This window comes from Martes martes, assembly GCF_963455335.1.
Source record: "Martes martes genome assembly, chromosome: 3".
NCBI classification, from domain to species: Eukaryota; Metazoa; Chordata; class Mammalia; order Carnivora; family Mustelidae; genus Martes; species Martes martes.
In genome coordinates, this window is record NC_137890.1 from 35,519,460 (window position 1) to 35,537,574 (window position 18,115).

Here is an 18,115-nt window from a genome sequence, read left to right on the forward strand (position 1 = left end):
CGGCTCAGGTCATGATCCCAGCGCCCTGGGATCGAGTCCCACATCGGGCTCCTTGCTCCGCAGGGAGCCTGCTTCTCCCTCTGCCACTCTGTTTGCCTGTGCTCACTCTCTCTCTCTCTCTCTCTCTGACAAATAAATAAATAAATAAATCTTTAAAAAAAAAAGAAATTCCAAACGGATCACTGGTTAAAGAACTGTATTCCTTGTGCTGTGTTATCTTTTCCTTAGTGTTTGGTTATCATGGATAAGAAATACTGTTTTAAGTCTCAGATATAAACAACCTCATGTAAAGCAATTAAAAAATTGTAGTGCTATAAAAATGATTTATTGTTTACTATTTAATAAGAAACACAAAAGTATTTGAGATCACCTAAGCTTCTTCAGTCACATAAAGCTAATTAGTTATTTGATAATATTAAGCAATGGGTAATTCTAATATAACACAGAGTTTTCATAGAGGACTAGACAGTTACATTCAGGTTTTACTATAATTGTTTATGTCCCTGGAAGGGTTATCCTAAGCTACCATTTATTATTTCAAGACACTGATAATCCAGGTATCATGAAATGAAATAATGAACACACTATTCACTTTAAACAGTTCAGTTTAAATTTATATGTTTGTTTGCCCATGCACTTGCTTAAAGAGCTGCTATTATAAACAGCTTAGTCAATCTTGTTACAAAAATTCTCTTCTGAATAACAGACATAACAATGTATTGGATCTAATGCATTTTAATTTATCAGTTTAATCAACTTCAGTAGCATGTTGCCAATTCTCTTCCTTTAAACAAGAATATATGGCAATTGATCAGAAAGAATATGCTTTCTGTGTGACTTTGAAACTCCGCCGTTCCTGCTGCAGTTGTGTTGCTGCGATGGATGACTTTCACAACAGGAAATCAGGCCAATTTAAAGTCCAGGCACCAAGCAATTTGAGAACCACCAGCTTTATGCAGTAATATAATTATTCCCTCCGAGGCTCTTAATTGTATTCATCACACCATGATTTCTGCACAAATTAAGCATGCATTTACTGCTATATATAACTTGCTTTGCAGTTAACATTCTGGAAACAAATTTCAAGGAGATAGAATTTTGGACTTGTTCATCCCCTGAAATCACAAGTTCTAAATGTTCTATATACCTTAAGGTCATATTTTCTACCTTGTAGCCTCTAAATAAGCGAGATACCAAATTAAGGCAGAACAAATATCTGGAGCTGGATTTCTGTATTCTTTTTAAATTTTTTTCTTCATTACTGTAAAATTTTGCAGGACTCCAAATTCTAAGTATTTCTTGTATGTTTGCTATTTTCCTGGAAGGAGTTCTTAGCTAAACCTATTACATGTAAAATCACTCAGAATTTAAAAAAAAAAAGTTTGAATATATGCCCAATATCAAATGTTAATTACTCATGGGATGGATTGTACACATTTAGGACAAAAATGAAATAATCAAAAATGACCCAGTGAATATGCATAGATAATCTTTCTGTGTTAAATCTAAATAGAGGATTTTATCTGATATACTCAGAAAATGAACTTATATTCATAAATGTTTCAAAATAAACTAGAAAATGAAGATTCTTTTTTATTATTTTATTTTAAAAACCTTAGCTATAAGTAATTTGAATTTCTGCTTAATTCTTTTATTGCATTACCTCTCCTTACCTGCTTTATTTTTACCTATCTTAGAAGCATCACTTTCTAATATTTGATATAGCTTACTTATTTTCTCTGTTTCCCCTGTGAGAGTAGGGATTTCTTCTGCTCCATCCATCTGAATATATAATTTCTATATGTACTGCTCTACTGCTGTATTACTAGTGCTCAAAATAGGGTCTAACATCTAGTGGATATTCAGTAAGTATCCTATCTCATTAGATAGATTGTAAACTCCTTGAAGGAAAGAGATATAGGGAGGCAGCAGTAGTGCTCTGCATTTTTTCAGTCATTCATTTAGAATCCTTTGTGGAGCAGCAGCTATGGGCCAGGCAGCAAACTAAAAGACCTATATGGGCTCTGTATTCATAAACCGCAGTGGTTCAGAATGTGGGTTTTCAAATAGCTTTGCCCTGCTTTAGTTGAATTAAATAATTTATTTACAGCCACTAGTACTCAGTTTGTTTATTTATAAAAAGGCTAATGACCACTGCTTTAAAAAAGTGTTAGAAATTAGATCCTTTGCTCACCATTGGTAGGAATGCAAAATAGTGCAGTCACTATGGAAAACACTATAGAAGTTGTTAAAAAGTAACCTAAAAATAGAGCTTCTAGGGGCTCCTGGGTGGCTCAGTGGGTTAAGCCTCTGCCTTCGGCGCAGGTCATGATCCCAGGGTCCTGGGATCGAGCCCCACATCGGGCTCTCTGCTCAGCAGGGAGCCTGCGTCCCCCCCCCCCTTGCTGCCTGCCTCTCTGCCTACTTGTGATCTCTCTCTCTCTGTCAAATAAATAAAAATCTTAAAAAAAAAAAATAGAGCTTCTATATGATCCAGCAATCCCACTTCTGGGTGTGTATCCAGAAGAACTGAAATCAGGATTTCAAAGTAATATTAGGATTCTCATGTTTATTATAACAGTATTCATAGTAGCCAAGATGTGAGATGATCTAAATATTCATTGATAGATGGATAGAAAGAAAATGTGGTATGTACATACCAGAGATTGCTCTTCAGCGTTTAAAAAAATGAAATTCTGTAATACGCAGTGAAACATGGATGGATTTGGAAGAGATTAAGCTAAATTAAATAAGGTAGACAGAGAAAGGCAAATAATGCATGATTCCACTCTAATAAGGTATCCAAAATAGTCAAATTCATAAAATCAAAGACTAGGATCATAGTTAACAGGGTTGAGGGAGGAGGGGGAAATAGGGATTTGTTAACCAACAGGCACAAAGCTTTAGTTAAGTAAAATGAGTAAGTTCTAGAGTTCTGAGGTACAGCATTGTATCTACAGTCACATATATTTTACACTTAAAATTTTTAAGACATTAGATCTCGGGTTAAGTGTTCTAACCACAATAAAACTATAATTCCTATTTCCATATTGACTTTTACATTTATCTGAGTTAATAAATCATCTTAGAAGCAAAAATAATGTTAGAACATAATGCAATGCTGAATATATACTGCTGTAAACATAGGTCTGGCAGAAAAAGTAAGCACTTAGTAGATGCAACTTACTTCATAAGGCTTTTGTCTTCTGTATTTTTTACCTAATATCTTAAACATACTAGATGGGTAATAGATAGTTTTGAAAGGTTGGTTGATTTCTTCCCAGAGCCCATCATCCAGTCGATTATCCTTAGATCATGGGGCTCTGGAAAAGGTAGGGGATGTTCTAATTTTAATTATAGCTCTCGGGGCTTCTATGAGAAACTGTCTTTGTCAGTGGGGGTGTGAGCCATAGAGATGTGGACCTGAAAAGGGAAGTGGGGTCTCAACATGATAGGTGAGTTGAGGTTTCCTGTCAGGGCAAGCAACTGTAAATCTGTGAAAGATGTTTAAGGATTTGGCAAGATAGAAAATACCTCTTTTCTATCAGGTTAAGGGATTAGATTACAAGAAATTTAGTGACCCAAAACTCCAATTTTAAGCCTTCTTAATAATGCAGGTGTGAAATACTAGAAAATTGTATGAGGGCAGTTATAACATGAATGTTAAACAAACAAACAAACAAAAACCAAAAAACAAAACAAATGGGCAGGAGTAATACGCAAAAGAACTGGAGAATTGAGTGGTAGGGCTTGCTCCTAGGAAGCAAGTACAAAAAGTAATCATATATAAAATACAGATATCTCAGTGAATAATCATGCCATTTACTAAGGAAAGGGATATAGGATGAGGAATAAGTATCCTTTGGAGATATTTCAACCACATATTTTAGGCAGAATTGTTATGGTACATAATTATTGGAGAAAGTATTAAAATACCCCTTCCTCTTTCTTTTTTTTCTTTCTTTCTTTTTTTTTTTTTTTCTTAGAGAGAGGGAGAGAATGGGGTGGGGTGGGGGGGACAGGGACAAAGAGAGCCGAGGAGGTCAATCTCACAAACCTGAGATTATGACCTGAGCACAAACCAAGAGTCTGATACTTAACTGACTGAGCCAACCAGGCGCTCCACCCTCTTCCTATTTCTTAACCTAAGTTTAAGCTTTCTTCTGCTTGTAAATTTAATCTGCCCTGTGATTGATGGGTTCAAAACTTTGGGCTGAAAACTATTAGATATTGTCTCTCTTGTTATCTTTAAAAAGTATTCTGGAAGTTTAATTAATATTTTTGTTAATGTAGAGAAAACACCTGTGCTAGTGTGGAAGGATTAGGAAGTCCAGATTATAAAAGTAACATAAAAACAACAATTGATGCAAAGTAAACCTTCTCATCTATACAATGCCATTTTTACCTTAATGTTTGAAAGTTTATGATTAGAATAATTGATTCCTTGCGTATGCACTTAATTGGAATATTTGCTACCATATTATTAAGCTGAATATTAGATTGGCATTTTGTAAAATCTTTCATTTGCAGATTGTAAGCTTTTAAATGCTGTGCTCCCATCTGTCAACTTCAAGTCCATCCAGTCTCTATCCTTTTTAAGTGGTGTTAACACAACTTCATTACATAGTGATATATACTATACAAATGTTAATTATGTGTTTGACCTTGTTAATGACATGGCAATGTTACAATTTTGATTTGCTTTTAGAAACTATAGATAAGACAAATTATGTAAAAGGATATAGGAAAGAATCATTAATGTAATTAGATCCAAACCCATTTAAACACATAAGCATAAAATGTCCCTAACATGTTATTAATTTATTCAATCTATTTTTAGGAGAAAGCAATAACATTCATGATACATTGTTAATTTTTTTTTATTTCATATACTATCATTCTTATGTGCTAATTAAGGGAAAAACTAATATAATAACATGACATTATTTCAAGGTACATCAAAAATAATGTGATGTGTTCTACTAAGTAAAATTCATTCTTCATATGCAGTCCCTTTTTGTGAGAAACGATAGTAAGCACGATACTTTGAAATTGATTATTATCAGAGTTGTGTCTATTAATATTAAAATATAACAGCCAATAAATTCTGCACACTTCTAGATTTATGCAGTTCACATGTCTTGTCATGTAATAATTGACATAATGATAATGTAAGAAGAATCAGAGGGAGAGAAAGAACGAACCAGAAACTGCAAGGTAGCAATTTTCCCAGTAAAAAAAGAAATCAACTGGAATAGATTCACTGGTATTTTATGTGCCACCTCCTATTAATAAGATCACATTTTCAGAAAATCCAATCTGCATAGATTTGGTAAAACACAGGGCTATTAAAGTCACTAAGCTGCAGCCTTCTTGACTGACCAACACAGATAAAGAGCAAACAAATAAAAAGCCCAAGGAATCCGTTGTCTGCAACAGGAGAAATAGAATCATTACAAAACAAAAAAGCATTCTACAGAAATATCAGCAGAGCAGAAATTACCGGCAGAGCATAAACTACACACAAGGAACATTTATTGTCATGAATATTCATGCCACTTGTATTCCATATGCAAGAGTGCCTTGCGGCTTGTGGCATTGTAACCAGCAAGGTGAGTCCTGAGAAATCCTCAAGCAAAAACTAAATTTGCACCGAGGGAAGAGAAGAGTTGTGGAAGAAAGGAAGGTATATTTTGACAAGTGACACAGATCAGTGTGTAGTGTCCTCTAATAATGGGACTTGTGATGGGTTATTCATTGTGCCTTGCATATGCCCAGTTCAATGCAGGAGGTGCTCGTGCTGGGGGAGACAAGTGGAGCCCCGTCTTCTACTCCTCCACTCAGTGCCAGAACTTATGTTAGAAACGTATTTGTAGTAAATTTTGAAACAATTCACAACACCTCCTTCTGGAAGAGAACTTGTTTTGAATACTGCTATGTATATTTCAGTAGGCAGGCAGTGAAAGTTTAAATTAAAGAAATAGATAAAATGATTCTGAACAATAACTATTACATAAACAAGCAATAGTTGACTCTAAATTTTCTTTATTCTATGACAATTTGTTAATTGGGAAACTGACCTATTTTTCCTTATTATGCAGAAAAATACCCCAGTTTCTTTTCTTTTGTATGATCTTTATATTTTTTCTGATGCTTGTACTTTAAATAATAGCTACTTTAATTCTGTTATATTAGTTTATGAAATTACTAAGTACTCTTCGGTTGTTTATGAGAAGGATAAAAGTTAAACTTTGATTTTGAGACTGTGCTGTAAATGTGCATAAACATAATCTTTTTTTTCCAACTGCTTGTTATACAACTTTAGAAGTAATATCAATATATCTTAGAACTTTTACAATCTGTATAGACAAGGTTTAATTAATTATAGACTAAAGACATGAATCATGAATTTAAAAATTATTCATTCAAGAAAGAGAAACTTTTCATGTTAGGAGGCAGCCCTGTATTTAAGGAGCTGAGAAGAGAATCATAAATAAAATGCTGACCCTGCTTTTGGGAATCTCAAATCAGCTTAATAGCTAAACACAACACAACATATTTCTGGCCTTCACTAAGTTGGATGAAACACACATCTTACAACATTGGTGAAAACTTTTATTCATGGCAGAGAGAGGTTCTGTGTATATACATGATTGAAGGGTTAAACCTTTTAAAAGAAAACAGTAAGCCCATAAAGATGATGCATTACAAAAACACTTGAATGTGAGATACAGAAATCACAGGTAGCAGTGCAGATGTGGGAGTTAAAGTACAAAAAAAGTACCATTAATTACAGAAAAGGGGATATATGTGTTACAACATATGTGGCTCTTACTCTGAATTTTAGATTTTGTACTAGAGAAAATTATTATAATAAGGACAATGTTTAAAAAAGAAAACAGGTGTCTGCATACAACCTTCTACCTTTTATAAGAACCTTGAATCTCTACATTGGCCAAGATATTGAGGTATTAGAAATTATGGAGTGCTAATGAGGGAAAACGAATCTTAGAAGCCTATCATAAAAATGTACCCCACTTACGAGGGACTTAAGAGTCTTACCTTAGGACAGCACTCTTCCTGTCTGATGTTCAAGTTATTTACTGGGTCATGAACTAGAGAATATTCTGCAGATTAAGTAGGGTTTCACAGTCTTCAATAATATATTAATTTGCCTTTGATGTAGTTTTGGAGTATAGTTGAGGTTCAGTGAGGTAGAGTCTGGAGCCAACAACCAAAAAAGAATTCTTGAGAATGTCTTTGGTGCAAAATGGTGGTTTATTAAGGGACAGGGACAGGACCCATGGGCAGAAAGAGCTGCGGCCTGGGGGTTGGGGGAGGGGGTTGATTATATACTGTGGGGTTGGGGCAGGTAAGGAAAAGGGAGGATTTGAAAGAACTTTTACATATTAAAGAAGACATACAGGATACTGGAGGCTTTGCTCTTTGTCAAGTTAAGGTGTTTTTTCCTTTTATTTTTTTTAAGATTTTATTTATTTATTTGACAGACAGAGATCACAAGTAGGCAGAGAAGCAGTCAGAGAGAGAGTGGAGGAAGCAGGCTCCCTGCTGAGCAGAGAGTCTGATGTGGGGCTTGATCCCAGGACCCTGGGATCTTGACCTGAGCCGAAGGCAGAGGCTTTAACCCACTGAGCCACCCAGGCACCCCAGGTGTTTTTTCCTTTTAGTAAGGCATTAACAGTAGGATAGTTGGGAGCTTCCTGGAGGAATGTCACACTCCTATCACCTGTCCTTGTCAATGAGCTTTAGGTTTAGAAGAAATTCAACTTTATTTACATTTCCCTCTGCCTCAGCCTCCCTCAGTTTTATGGAGGGGAGAATGATGTCAGGTCTTCAGGAACTGATTTATGGGTCTCTGGAAGTTAGGCTGTTGATAAGAAAGCTGCTGCTTTGTAAATCACTAGGACATCTGTAAACTGAGGGAGACTCAGGTCTTGCAGGATTATGATCTCTACAAGTTAACTATTTGTTTTTTCCTTTAGGGCAGCCAGGAGTGCCTGAGGAATGTCACTTATAGACCATGGTTGGGGGGTGGTGTAGGGTGCCAGCTTCTGCTTTGTCCTCAGCTAGCCTTTTGTTTCCTTATCATCCTTGTCCTTTGGACTGTTGATATAAAAAAAGTTACAAGCATGTTTAATATTGGAATCAGGAAAAATGGAGAAGAGAAAAAGAAGTGGATAATGAAGAGAAAACAAAGGGTTAGATGAGAGAATATAAAACAAAATAAAACACCCAAAACAGAGGACTGGAGATTGAGTCAAAATGGTCTTGATGGCTTGATTTTGAGTAAACTTCCACAGGATCCTGATGTAAGATATTGAACACAGAAACGTGTATTTTAAAATGAAAAGAGATTTGTGCCATGCACAGGCTCAGTACTGGGCACCACTGGTTCACTGAAACTTAGTGTGCAAGAATATCACAGTAAACAATATATGTATGCTTCCCATATATACTTCCTATATATATTTACTGTATATGTATTTTCCATAATGAAGGTATTTCCGATTGTACTGATGTGGTTTTGGAATATAGGTGAAGTTTGGTGGGGTGGAGTCTGGAGTCAATGACCAAGAAGGAATTCTTGAGATGTCTTTGGCCAGAATGGTACTTTATTAAAGCAGGGGGACAGGACCAGTGGGCAGAAAGACTGCTGCCCCAGGGTTGTGAGCGGTGGCTGATTATATACTACGGGATTGGGGTTGGGGGAGGTAAGGAAAAAGGAGGTTTCCAGAACGAACTTTCTTATGTTAAAGAAGACTCACTTGATAAGCAGCCTTGCCATTGTCAAGTTAAGGTTGTTTACTGCTTTTGTAAAACAGTAACAGTAAGATAGTTGGGAGCTTCCTGGAGGAACATTACACTGTGCCCACTTTAAGTATCTGTCAATGGGCTCCAGTTATAAGGACATTTAATTGTATTTACATTCCCTTCTGGGAGCTATTGCTAAGGCTTTTGTAAACTGAGGGAGACTCATGTCTTGTAGGATTGTGATCTCTGTAAGTTAACTACTACTTTTTCCTTTAGGGCAGCCAGGAGTGCCTGAGAAATGTCACATATATCCCATGGTGGGGGAGTTGTGGGGTGTCAGCTTCTGCTTTGTCCTTAGGTTGCTTTCTGTTCCCTCATCAGTACTATTAATTTTTGCTAACCGAGTAGATGTAAAATAATGGTAAGAACATGAATCTTAGAAAATTTGGGTTCTGGAGCTAAATTCCATGTAATCTGATACTATGTGATACTGATAAGATGACTTAACCTCTCCAGGTTTCTTTTCTCAGCAGTCTATTGGACATTAAATAACATCCTTATTTACCCTCATTAAGGTTCCCTGAAATTTCTTCGTAAGCTAGAAATCAGGATGATCCTGGAGTTGTATATGTAACTAGTCTGTTGATTATGTTGATTTGCATTAGTGTAGATTACTTACTTGGCCCAAGTAGAGTAAATTATTGACTAATTGTAGATTTTTTTGTGTGTATACACAAAAAAGTTAGCAGGGGATGCCTGGGTGCCTCAGTGGGTTGAAGCCTCTGCCTTCGGCTCTGGTCATGATCCTGGTGTCCTGGGATAGAGCCCTGCGTTGGGCTCTCTGCTTGGCGGGGAGCCTGCTTCCCCCTCTCTCTGCCTGCCTCTCTGCCTACTTGTGATCTCTGTCAAATAAATAAATAAAATCTTGGAAAAAAAATGCAGGATGAAGCACTATACATTTTTTTTTCCTTTCTTTTTCCTTCTCAACAGCTTTCCACAGATGGCAGAAATATATGGGGGAGAAAATCACCCTTTCATCATCTCTAGTGCTTTGCATTCTGAAAATAACTCTTCTTAAAATAATTTATTTTAGGGCACCTGGGTGGCTCCGTTGGTTAAGCATCTGCCTTTGACTCAGGTCATGATCCCAGGGTCCTGGGATGAGTCCCCCATGAGGGTTCTTGCTCAGTGGGGAGCCTGCTTCTCCCTCTGTCCCCAACTTGTGTTTGTTCGCTCTCTCTAGTTCTCTCTCTCTCAAATAAGCAAAAATCTTTAAAACAAAATTTACTTTAAAGAGTATTTATAAAATAACATAAAATCAACAGTGAGTCCAGAAATTTTTTGTTATTCTTCATGATATAATCACTCATGGAAGTTTGGGTTAGGTTTCGTACAAAATATCTGACTTATTTAATGCTCCCGGAAAAATATTTTTAATGGTCAAGCTAGTTCATGTCACTGAGTGGTAGAAATCATGATGAATCAGATCCTTGTCTTTCATTATGCCTAAAAGAGAAAACACCTAGAAAGAAGTTGCTAAAGAAAAGTCAAATTTCTCTAAAAGCATAAAAGGAGAAAGATCTTGACAGAAATTTAAGGATTTCTCAAAATGTTATTGATGACCTCAAGGGGAAGATTCTTTTTGTTTTTGGTACTTAAATTTAAAAGAAATAATGCATTAGAAGGATGCACTACTCAGAGATCTGGGAGCTATTTTTTAGTGAACAAAAAAATTTGAAAAAAATGGACATTTTCTAGATGAATTGATCTAAATTTTTTTTTTCTAGAGTCATTAGGAAATATGTATCAAGATTCCTAAAGAAATTCAAACCATTTACCTTAGGATGTTAAGAAAACAATTTAGAATTGCATGGGAAAATACACAACTACCTATACTGAGTTTATATTTATAGTAGGGAAATTTGACTATAACACACATATCCATTACCATCTTGTTTTTAAAAGAATATTTAAGTTTAGAGAAAAGCATTTCTAATTCTGTATGATTCATAGAGGCAAACTGTTAAACTATTTGTGATATAAAGAATTTCTATGTATGACTTGAAAAATTGGAAAGATACGCACCAATATACAACAAGGTTCTGTTTAAATGGTAGCATTGTGTATTATGGATAATTTAAATTTTCTTATTTATACTTTTTTGCATTTTTAAGATTTGCTGTATTTTACAAATCCAGTATTTTTTACTGAGTGCTTGTTAAATGCCTAGCAATGTGCTGAGAACTTCAGTTAAAATGGTGAAAGGGAGCTAATTATATTTGGGATGAAAATATACTACTTGTAAATATTATATTAGCAGTTATCTTTAGATATAACTAAAATCTGGTTTGTATTGCAAACGTGTATGTGTGTGTTGCTATTATGTTTTCTGCAATAATTGGCCTGAATTCAATTAATTGTGACAGAGCCCAGTGCTTTTTTAAAGAATGATTGATGTAGAGTATAAAAAATGACCTCCCATTTGCAGAAGTGGTATTGTTATGAAATAACTGAAAACAATCCCCACAATGTACAGAAATTTAATATTACAGAAAGCAGCACAAGTGAAATAAATGAGGAATTTTTTGTTTCGTTGTTTTTTGTTTACTCATAAAGGTAAGGCTCTGGGAGAAGCTGAGTATTAGCAATGTTAAAAACTCCTTTTTCATTATTTTGATGAGTTAAATTTCTATTTTTATTATCATAAAAGATGTATCCTTCTAAAAAAGACTTCTTTTGTGAAACGCAGTTTAGTTCTGCACAATAATCTGAACCCAGCAAAGCACACATGTAAAAGCACCTTTATGCATTTTCCCTACTTGCCTCATTAGACTCAGCATTCAAAAGAGATCAATGACTTGGCTGAATTGACAAAATATGCTTTTTCCCTTTTGCTGATGTGCTAAGACAGAAAATATTGCTTTCTTTTTTTTTTTTCCCCATTCCTCTAAAGCATTTCAACTTTCATTTCTGTAAGTGTTATCACATTCGACGACTTCAACACACTCTCCATTTCACTAGCAATCTGTTAGTGATCTGCCCCTTTCATCTCTCCGCAGATTTGTCCTAATGAAATCATTATGGCTGAACTGTTGTTTTTCATCCGCCTTTATTCCATCTCTATACGGTAATAATGATCTCATTTTATTTTCAGAAATACTGACATGCAGCCATAGTTTTAAGTCATTATTTTTATGTTTCTTAAAAGAAAAGTAATTGATTCTCTAAATATTTTGTTTTGTGTGTTTATCGAAGGTGAATACAAGACAGTAATGCTGCATTTATTCTGAAAGGGTAGAATGGAGTGGTTAGTAGATGCCTCTGTATTCAGAATGAGCTGAGTTCAAATCTTCTGTCTGCTACTTAGAACTATGTGATCTTCACCATGTAGCTTATTTCATTAAACTTGTGCTATATCTAGGTTTGCTATGAGTATTAAATGAAAAAATGTGTTTGAAATAATTAACTGAGTCTCCAGTAGATAGATGCCAAGCTAGATGCTTTGCAGGAATAGAGCCTGCTCTTATGACCCAAGCCATTATTTGTGGGCATATGGATCTAGCTCTGATAACTGGTATGGGTGCATGCGTGAATTCTTACTCATCTTCGTCCGTATTACCTTAACCTTAACCCTTTTTCATCTCTTCACCCACCATTGATCTGTAATGACCTTAAAAACACGTAATCATGTTTCCATAAAGAATATTTTAAAGAAATATGAATAGTATGGGGAAGATGAGCTTAAGGATCTGGTTTAAGGATGGAGGTATCACGATGCTTATAAACTCTTCTCATGTAAATGTAATTCTTTCTCTCCATAACCTCCCTGAATTTTCTGTTGCCCTTTTGTAAACTCTTCCCTGCCATCCCCATCTCCACTCGTATTCCCCAGATATTCATTGATGGGCTTTCTGTCAAAATGGATCAATTTGATAGTATCTACCTTTTGTCTGACTTATTTTGCAGTTCATCCGTGTATGGTGACATATCAGTAGTTCATTTTAAAGTTGAAATAATATTCTTCTATGGGATAAAACATCATTTGTTTATTCATTTACCAGTTGAAGATTTGGATTGCTTCCAGTTTTTCATCATTGCATTTTGATCAGCTGCTATGAAGATTTGCATACCAGTCTTTATAATGAACATTTGTTTTCATTTTCTTGAATTAAAAAAAAAAGGGAGTAGAAGGGGGGGAATGGACTTGCCAGATCTGTGGTAATTTTTTTTTTTTGAGATGATAAATTTTATTTTATTTACATGGATTCATCAAGTTTTTTAATTAATTATTTATTTGTTTGTTTGTTTATCTCACCACAGCACATACCCTCCCCAATGTCTCTCATTTTTAAGAAACCATCAAACTGTTTCTGCAGTGGTTATACCATTTTACATTCCCACCAGTGTACAAAAGTATTTTGTGTAGAACTCGCAAGTTTTCTTTCTTGAATGTTTATAGAATTTACTAGTGACTTCTCATCATGGAGTTTTCTTTGTGGAAAGGATTTTAGCTATATAGCAAATTTTTTAATAGTTAAAGGACTTGTCATGTAATATAATTATTCTTGAATGAGCTTTGGTAGTTTCTGTGTATCAAAGATTTGTTCTTTTCATGTAAGTTCACAGAGTTGTTGATATTTTCTTACTATGCTTTCAGTACTGGGATCACCTCACTATTTCTTATATCGAGAATTTGTGGCTCTCTCTCTCTCTCTCTCTCTTTTTTTTTTTTTTCCGGAAGATCAATCTGACTAGCAGTTTATGAATTTAATTGTCTTCTATAAAAACCAGCTTTGATTTCATTGATTTCCCCCTGTTCTTTTTATTTTCTATGTCATGGATTTTCATTCTAAGCTTTATTTATTTATTTATTGTTAACTTATTTTGGTTTTACTTTGGTTTTTTTTCCTTGTTTCTCAAGGAAGAAACTGAGTCGATTGAATTAAGAGATTTTCTTTTCTCACATAAACATTTAGTGTAGTAAATTCGCCCTCAGTACTACTTTAGTAGCATCATCCCACAATTTTGACATAATTTTTTCATTTTCATTCAGTTCAAAATACTGATTTCTTTTGCTGTTTCTTCTTTTGCAAGTGTGTTATTTATAAGTGGGTTTCATTTCTTTGTTTTTAGTTTGCACATAATGAGGGCTTTTCAGATATTTTCTCCATGGCTGACTACTGCTCTACTTTCATTTCATTTATGAAACCTGCTGTCACCCTTACCTTTGTTACTCTTGATGTAATATGCATTTTTGTTCTCTGGTTACTTTTAGTATCTTTTTTCAGTGGTTTGGAACAATTTTATTATGACATATATTGATTTTCTTTTTTTTTTTCATGTTTCTTGTGCTTGGGGTTTGTTGAGTTTCTTGGATCTATGTGTTTATTTATTCATTTTTTTTCTGAAAAGTTGGAAAATCTAAATGTTATTTTTAAAAATACTTTTCTGTTTCCTCTCTCCCCTCTGTTTGGTATTCCAATTATTTGCACAGTGGGCTGCTGTTAAAGTTCTTCCACAACTCACTGATGCTCTTTTTGTTATCTTTAATTTTTTTTTTTTTTCTGTTTCAGTTTGGATAATTTCTGTTCTATGTATTCAGGTTTACTGTACTTTATTTTGCTATGTCGAATCTGCCATCCTTCTTATCCAGTGTACTTTTCAATGCAGACATTTTGGTTTTCCTCTCTAGAAGTGTGATTTGTGTCTTTTAAAACTTTCCGTCTTAACTTTTGAACATATGGAGTTCATAATGTCTGTTTTATGCCCTTATTTATTAAGTCTCTTATCTGTGTCAGTTCTGAATTGGTTATGATTCATTGGTCTTCTCCTTATGGCTTGTGTTTCTCTACTTCTTTGTGTTTCTCGTTGTTTGGTTGGAAACCATAGATTGTAAATTTCATCTTGTTAGGTGGTGGATATTTTCCTATGCTGAATATTTTTGTGTTTCAGTTAATATTCTTTAGCATTGTTCTTGGTAATAATTAAGTTACTTGGAAACGGGTTGATCATTTTGTGTTTTGCTTCTAAGGTTTGTTAGGTGGGACAAGAGCAGTGTTTAGTCTAAGGATAAGTTTTTCTCACCACTTAGACAAAATGATATGGATCATTGCTTTATGAATCGAGTTTGTGTCAGTGCTTTGTGAATCAGGTTTCCCAATCACCTAGTGAGAAAAGCACACAATTCTAGCCTTGTGTGACTGCAGTGAACTGTTTCCTCTAATCTTTTCAAGTGATTATTTCCCTGGGCTTAGGCAGTTTAGTTACACACATGGACTGGATAGTATTCACTTGAATACTCAAGAGGAGCACGCTCTGCATCCACATTTTTATCTTTGTGCGTTGCTCTCCACTCTCATTCTCTGTCCTACACACCCTGGCTCCCTTGATCTCCTGAGATCTCAATTTTAGACAGTCCTGTGGCTCCATTTGGGTTCTCCTTTATTGCTCCTTAGCATGGAAATTCTTTAAGGCCCTAAGCTGAAGCAATCATAGGGCTCAATTAGTTTGTTTTCTTGTCTCTCAGGGTTCATTGTCTACTAATGTGTTCAAAATCATTGTTTCACATGTATTGTTGTTTTTTTTTTTTCCTCAGGTGGAAAATTAAATCCCATTTGTGTTACTCTGTCTTGTAGACCTGGTTTTGAATCTGTTGTTTGCTTGCTCATTTGTTTGTTACACCAGGACAAGTGGGACAAAGTGGATTATATTCCGGTTTGTTGGTCATTGGTGTATGTTATAAACATTAGCATCTTCTAGTAATGTTGTTGGCATTAGATTGTTGTTTTGTTATTTGAAAGGTGGCACTACTTACATTTAACCTTATGATGGCCAATTTTTATAAATTAATGAATAAATGTAAGATGTGAGTAATATTAGTGAATGGTGAATTACCCACAGTATATAAATAGAATTGGAATTTCTAAAAATTAATTTTCAGAATGTCATAAAAATCTGAACCTGGGATTTTAGTATATTAAATATGTAGAAATAATGAAAACGACTCAAATTTTGTGATTCTTCTAATTACCTGAGTATATAAAATTATTAAAAAATGTGTCCATAAGTTACCAGTTATTCTATTTCTATTGAGAAATTTGGTATTAGCCACTGTCAAAATATTCCTCAAGAAAATATAGAAAATGTCTGATATCACTTGAGTTATTTTTTTATTTTTTATTTTTAAAAATATTTTATTTATTTATTTGGCAGAGAAAGAGAGAGAGAGAGAGGTCACAAGTGGGCAGAGAGACAGGCAGAAGGAGAGGGGGAAGCAGGCTCCCCTGAGCAAGGAGCCTGATGCGGGGCTTGATCCCAGGACCCTGAGAATCATGACCTGAGCCGAAGGCAGAGGCTTAACCCACTGAGCCACTGAGGCGCCCACCACCTGAGTTATTAATAGTAAACATTCTCATTCTTTGATGTAGGAAAAACATGTTAGACAGACTCTGGAACTTAAATTTAGAGACAGTGGTGGAGAATCTATAAATCTATATGTGAACACAACCACAAAGTACTAAATAGACATTACATCCACCCAGTATGATTTTAGAAATTAAATAGAGATAGTAACTCTGACTGTAATATTTTGAGATAAAGAAAATATTAGGAAATATATATGACCACATCTTAAAAAAAAAATGGCCTTGTCCCTAAAAAGGAAACTCTTCAGCCCTTCCGTCTATTTTTACTCAGTTGGCTTTGTTCGAAAAAGCAAGTATTCATCTGTATTTCTTTAACATATTATTTTAGAAAAGCACAGATGATGTTTGGCACTCTTAATTTTCCAAGCCAAAAAGTAGTCTACTTAAAACTGGCTTCAGGTTTCTTTTTTGCTGTATATTTTTACTACATTTTCATCGCATGTTCTGCTTAAAATACAAACACACAGATGGCAAGATACTGTTACCAGCCATAAGGTTGAAGTATGTTTGTGTGTGTTGGTTGGAAAATATCTATAAAATGAAGTACTTGTAGACACTAAACAAAATCCACTCTCTCTAGATATTTTATAATATAGCTACATATGGAGCACTTTAATGACCACAATATATGCTTCTAAAATTAGGCTTGTTTACTTCAGTGAAAAATTATATGGCCTTTGGAGAACAAACTCAACTTGCCTCCAGTTTTTCAGCAAGATGAAAGAAAGGTTTTTGCTAACTATAACCTAAGGAAATGAGAAAAAAAAAAAAAAAAAGGAAAGATTTGAAATTGAAGCTATTTGATGTAATTTGTGATATATACTAAAGTATTTGGTATTACTCATGCATTTACTTTATGTAAATGTAGTGACTTTTAGGCAGTTGCCTGTATTTTAAAAGGAATCAATTTTTTTAAGCCTGATAACAATAAAACATGACAAAAAATCCACTTTCTTCTTGTATCCATTCCTTCCCAATTCGATATTAATTATTACCATGTAAACAGAGAGAGTTCTAATGAAGAAGCTATTTTTGTTCCTAAAATAGAAAATTAAATAATTTGAGCATTTTGGTTGCAAGATTCTAAACATGTAGATTGTTTCAAAATGATTTAACTAAAAGAGGAAAGAGAAAACGATACTGTATAAAGACATGGCTAACTTCCAGAGAAATCTATCAGGATAAAATTTGCCCTCCAGATTTAATATATTGGTGAATTAGGTATAGAGACTAATTGGTTTAATGGTTGACAGAGAGACTAAACTGAGGAATTCAGTGGAAATATCAGATTCACTCATTCAAGGTATACCACTGAAACATGAAGAAAAAAATCATTATCAGTTGTATTTGCTAAAAAATATTATCAGTTTGCATTTAAGCATCTTATTTGGTATGGTACTCACAAATATTTTAACAGTGAGCTTTTCATTTTTTTAACTTTTCATTTTTAATCCAGATATTTCTTTTTGTTTCAGCAACAAATCATATTAAACTGTCATTGAGATTTCAACCATGTTTTCAGTTTCTTTGATTATATCAGTTATTTCTGTGTTTAAGGGGCAAGTTTCATTCCAGAAGTAGGAAATTATTTATTTCTTTATATTTAACTTCTTCCTTGTTTATTCATTTTATCTCAGATCTTAAATTGACAATACTTTGCATTCTAGCTGGCTTCCAGTGACTAAAAATTGCTGATATATGACTAGATATATTTTAGAACAACAAAAAAATGCTATGTTATTTTGATGGAGTCAGTGGACAATTGTTTGTCTCTGGAGGTAATCATTCTACTTACTAAAATGCATGTTACTCCTTTTTTTCTTCAAGTTATATTTTATGGATTATATTAATCTTTGGGAACTGGGAAGAAGTAATATTAAACCTATTTATTGCTATTTATCCCACATATTTTTTTCTCT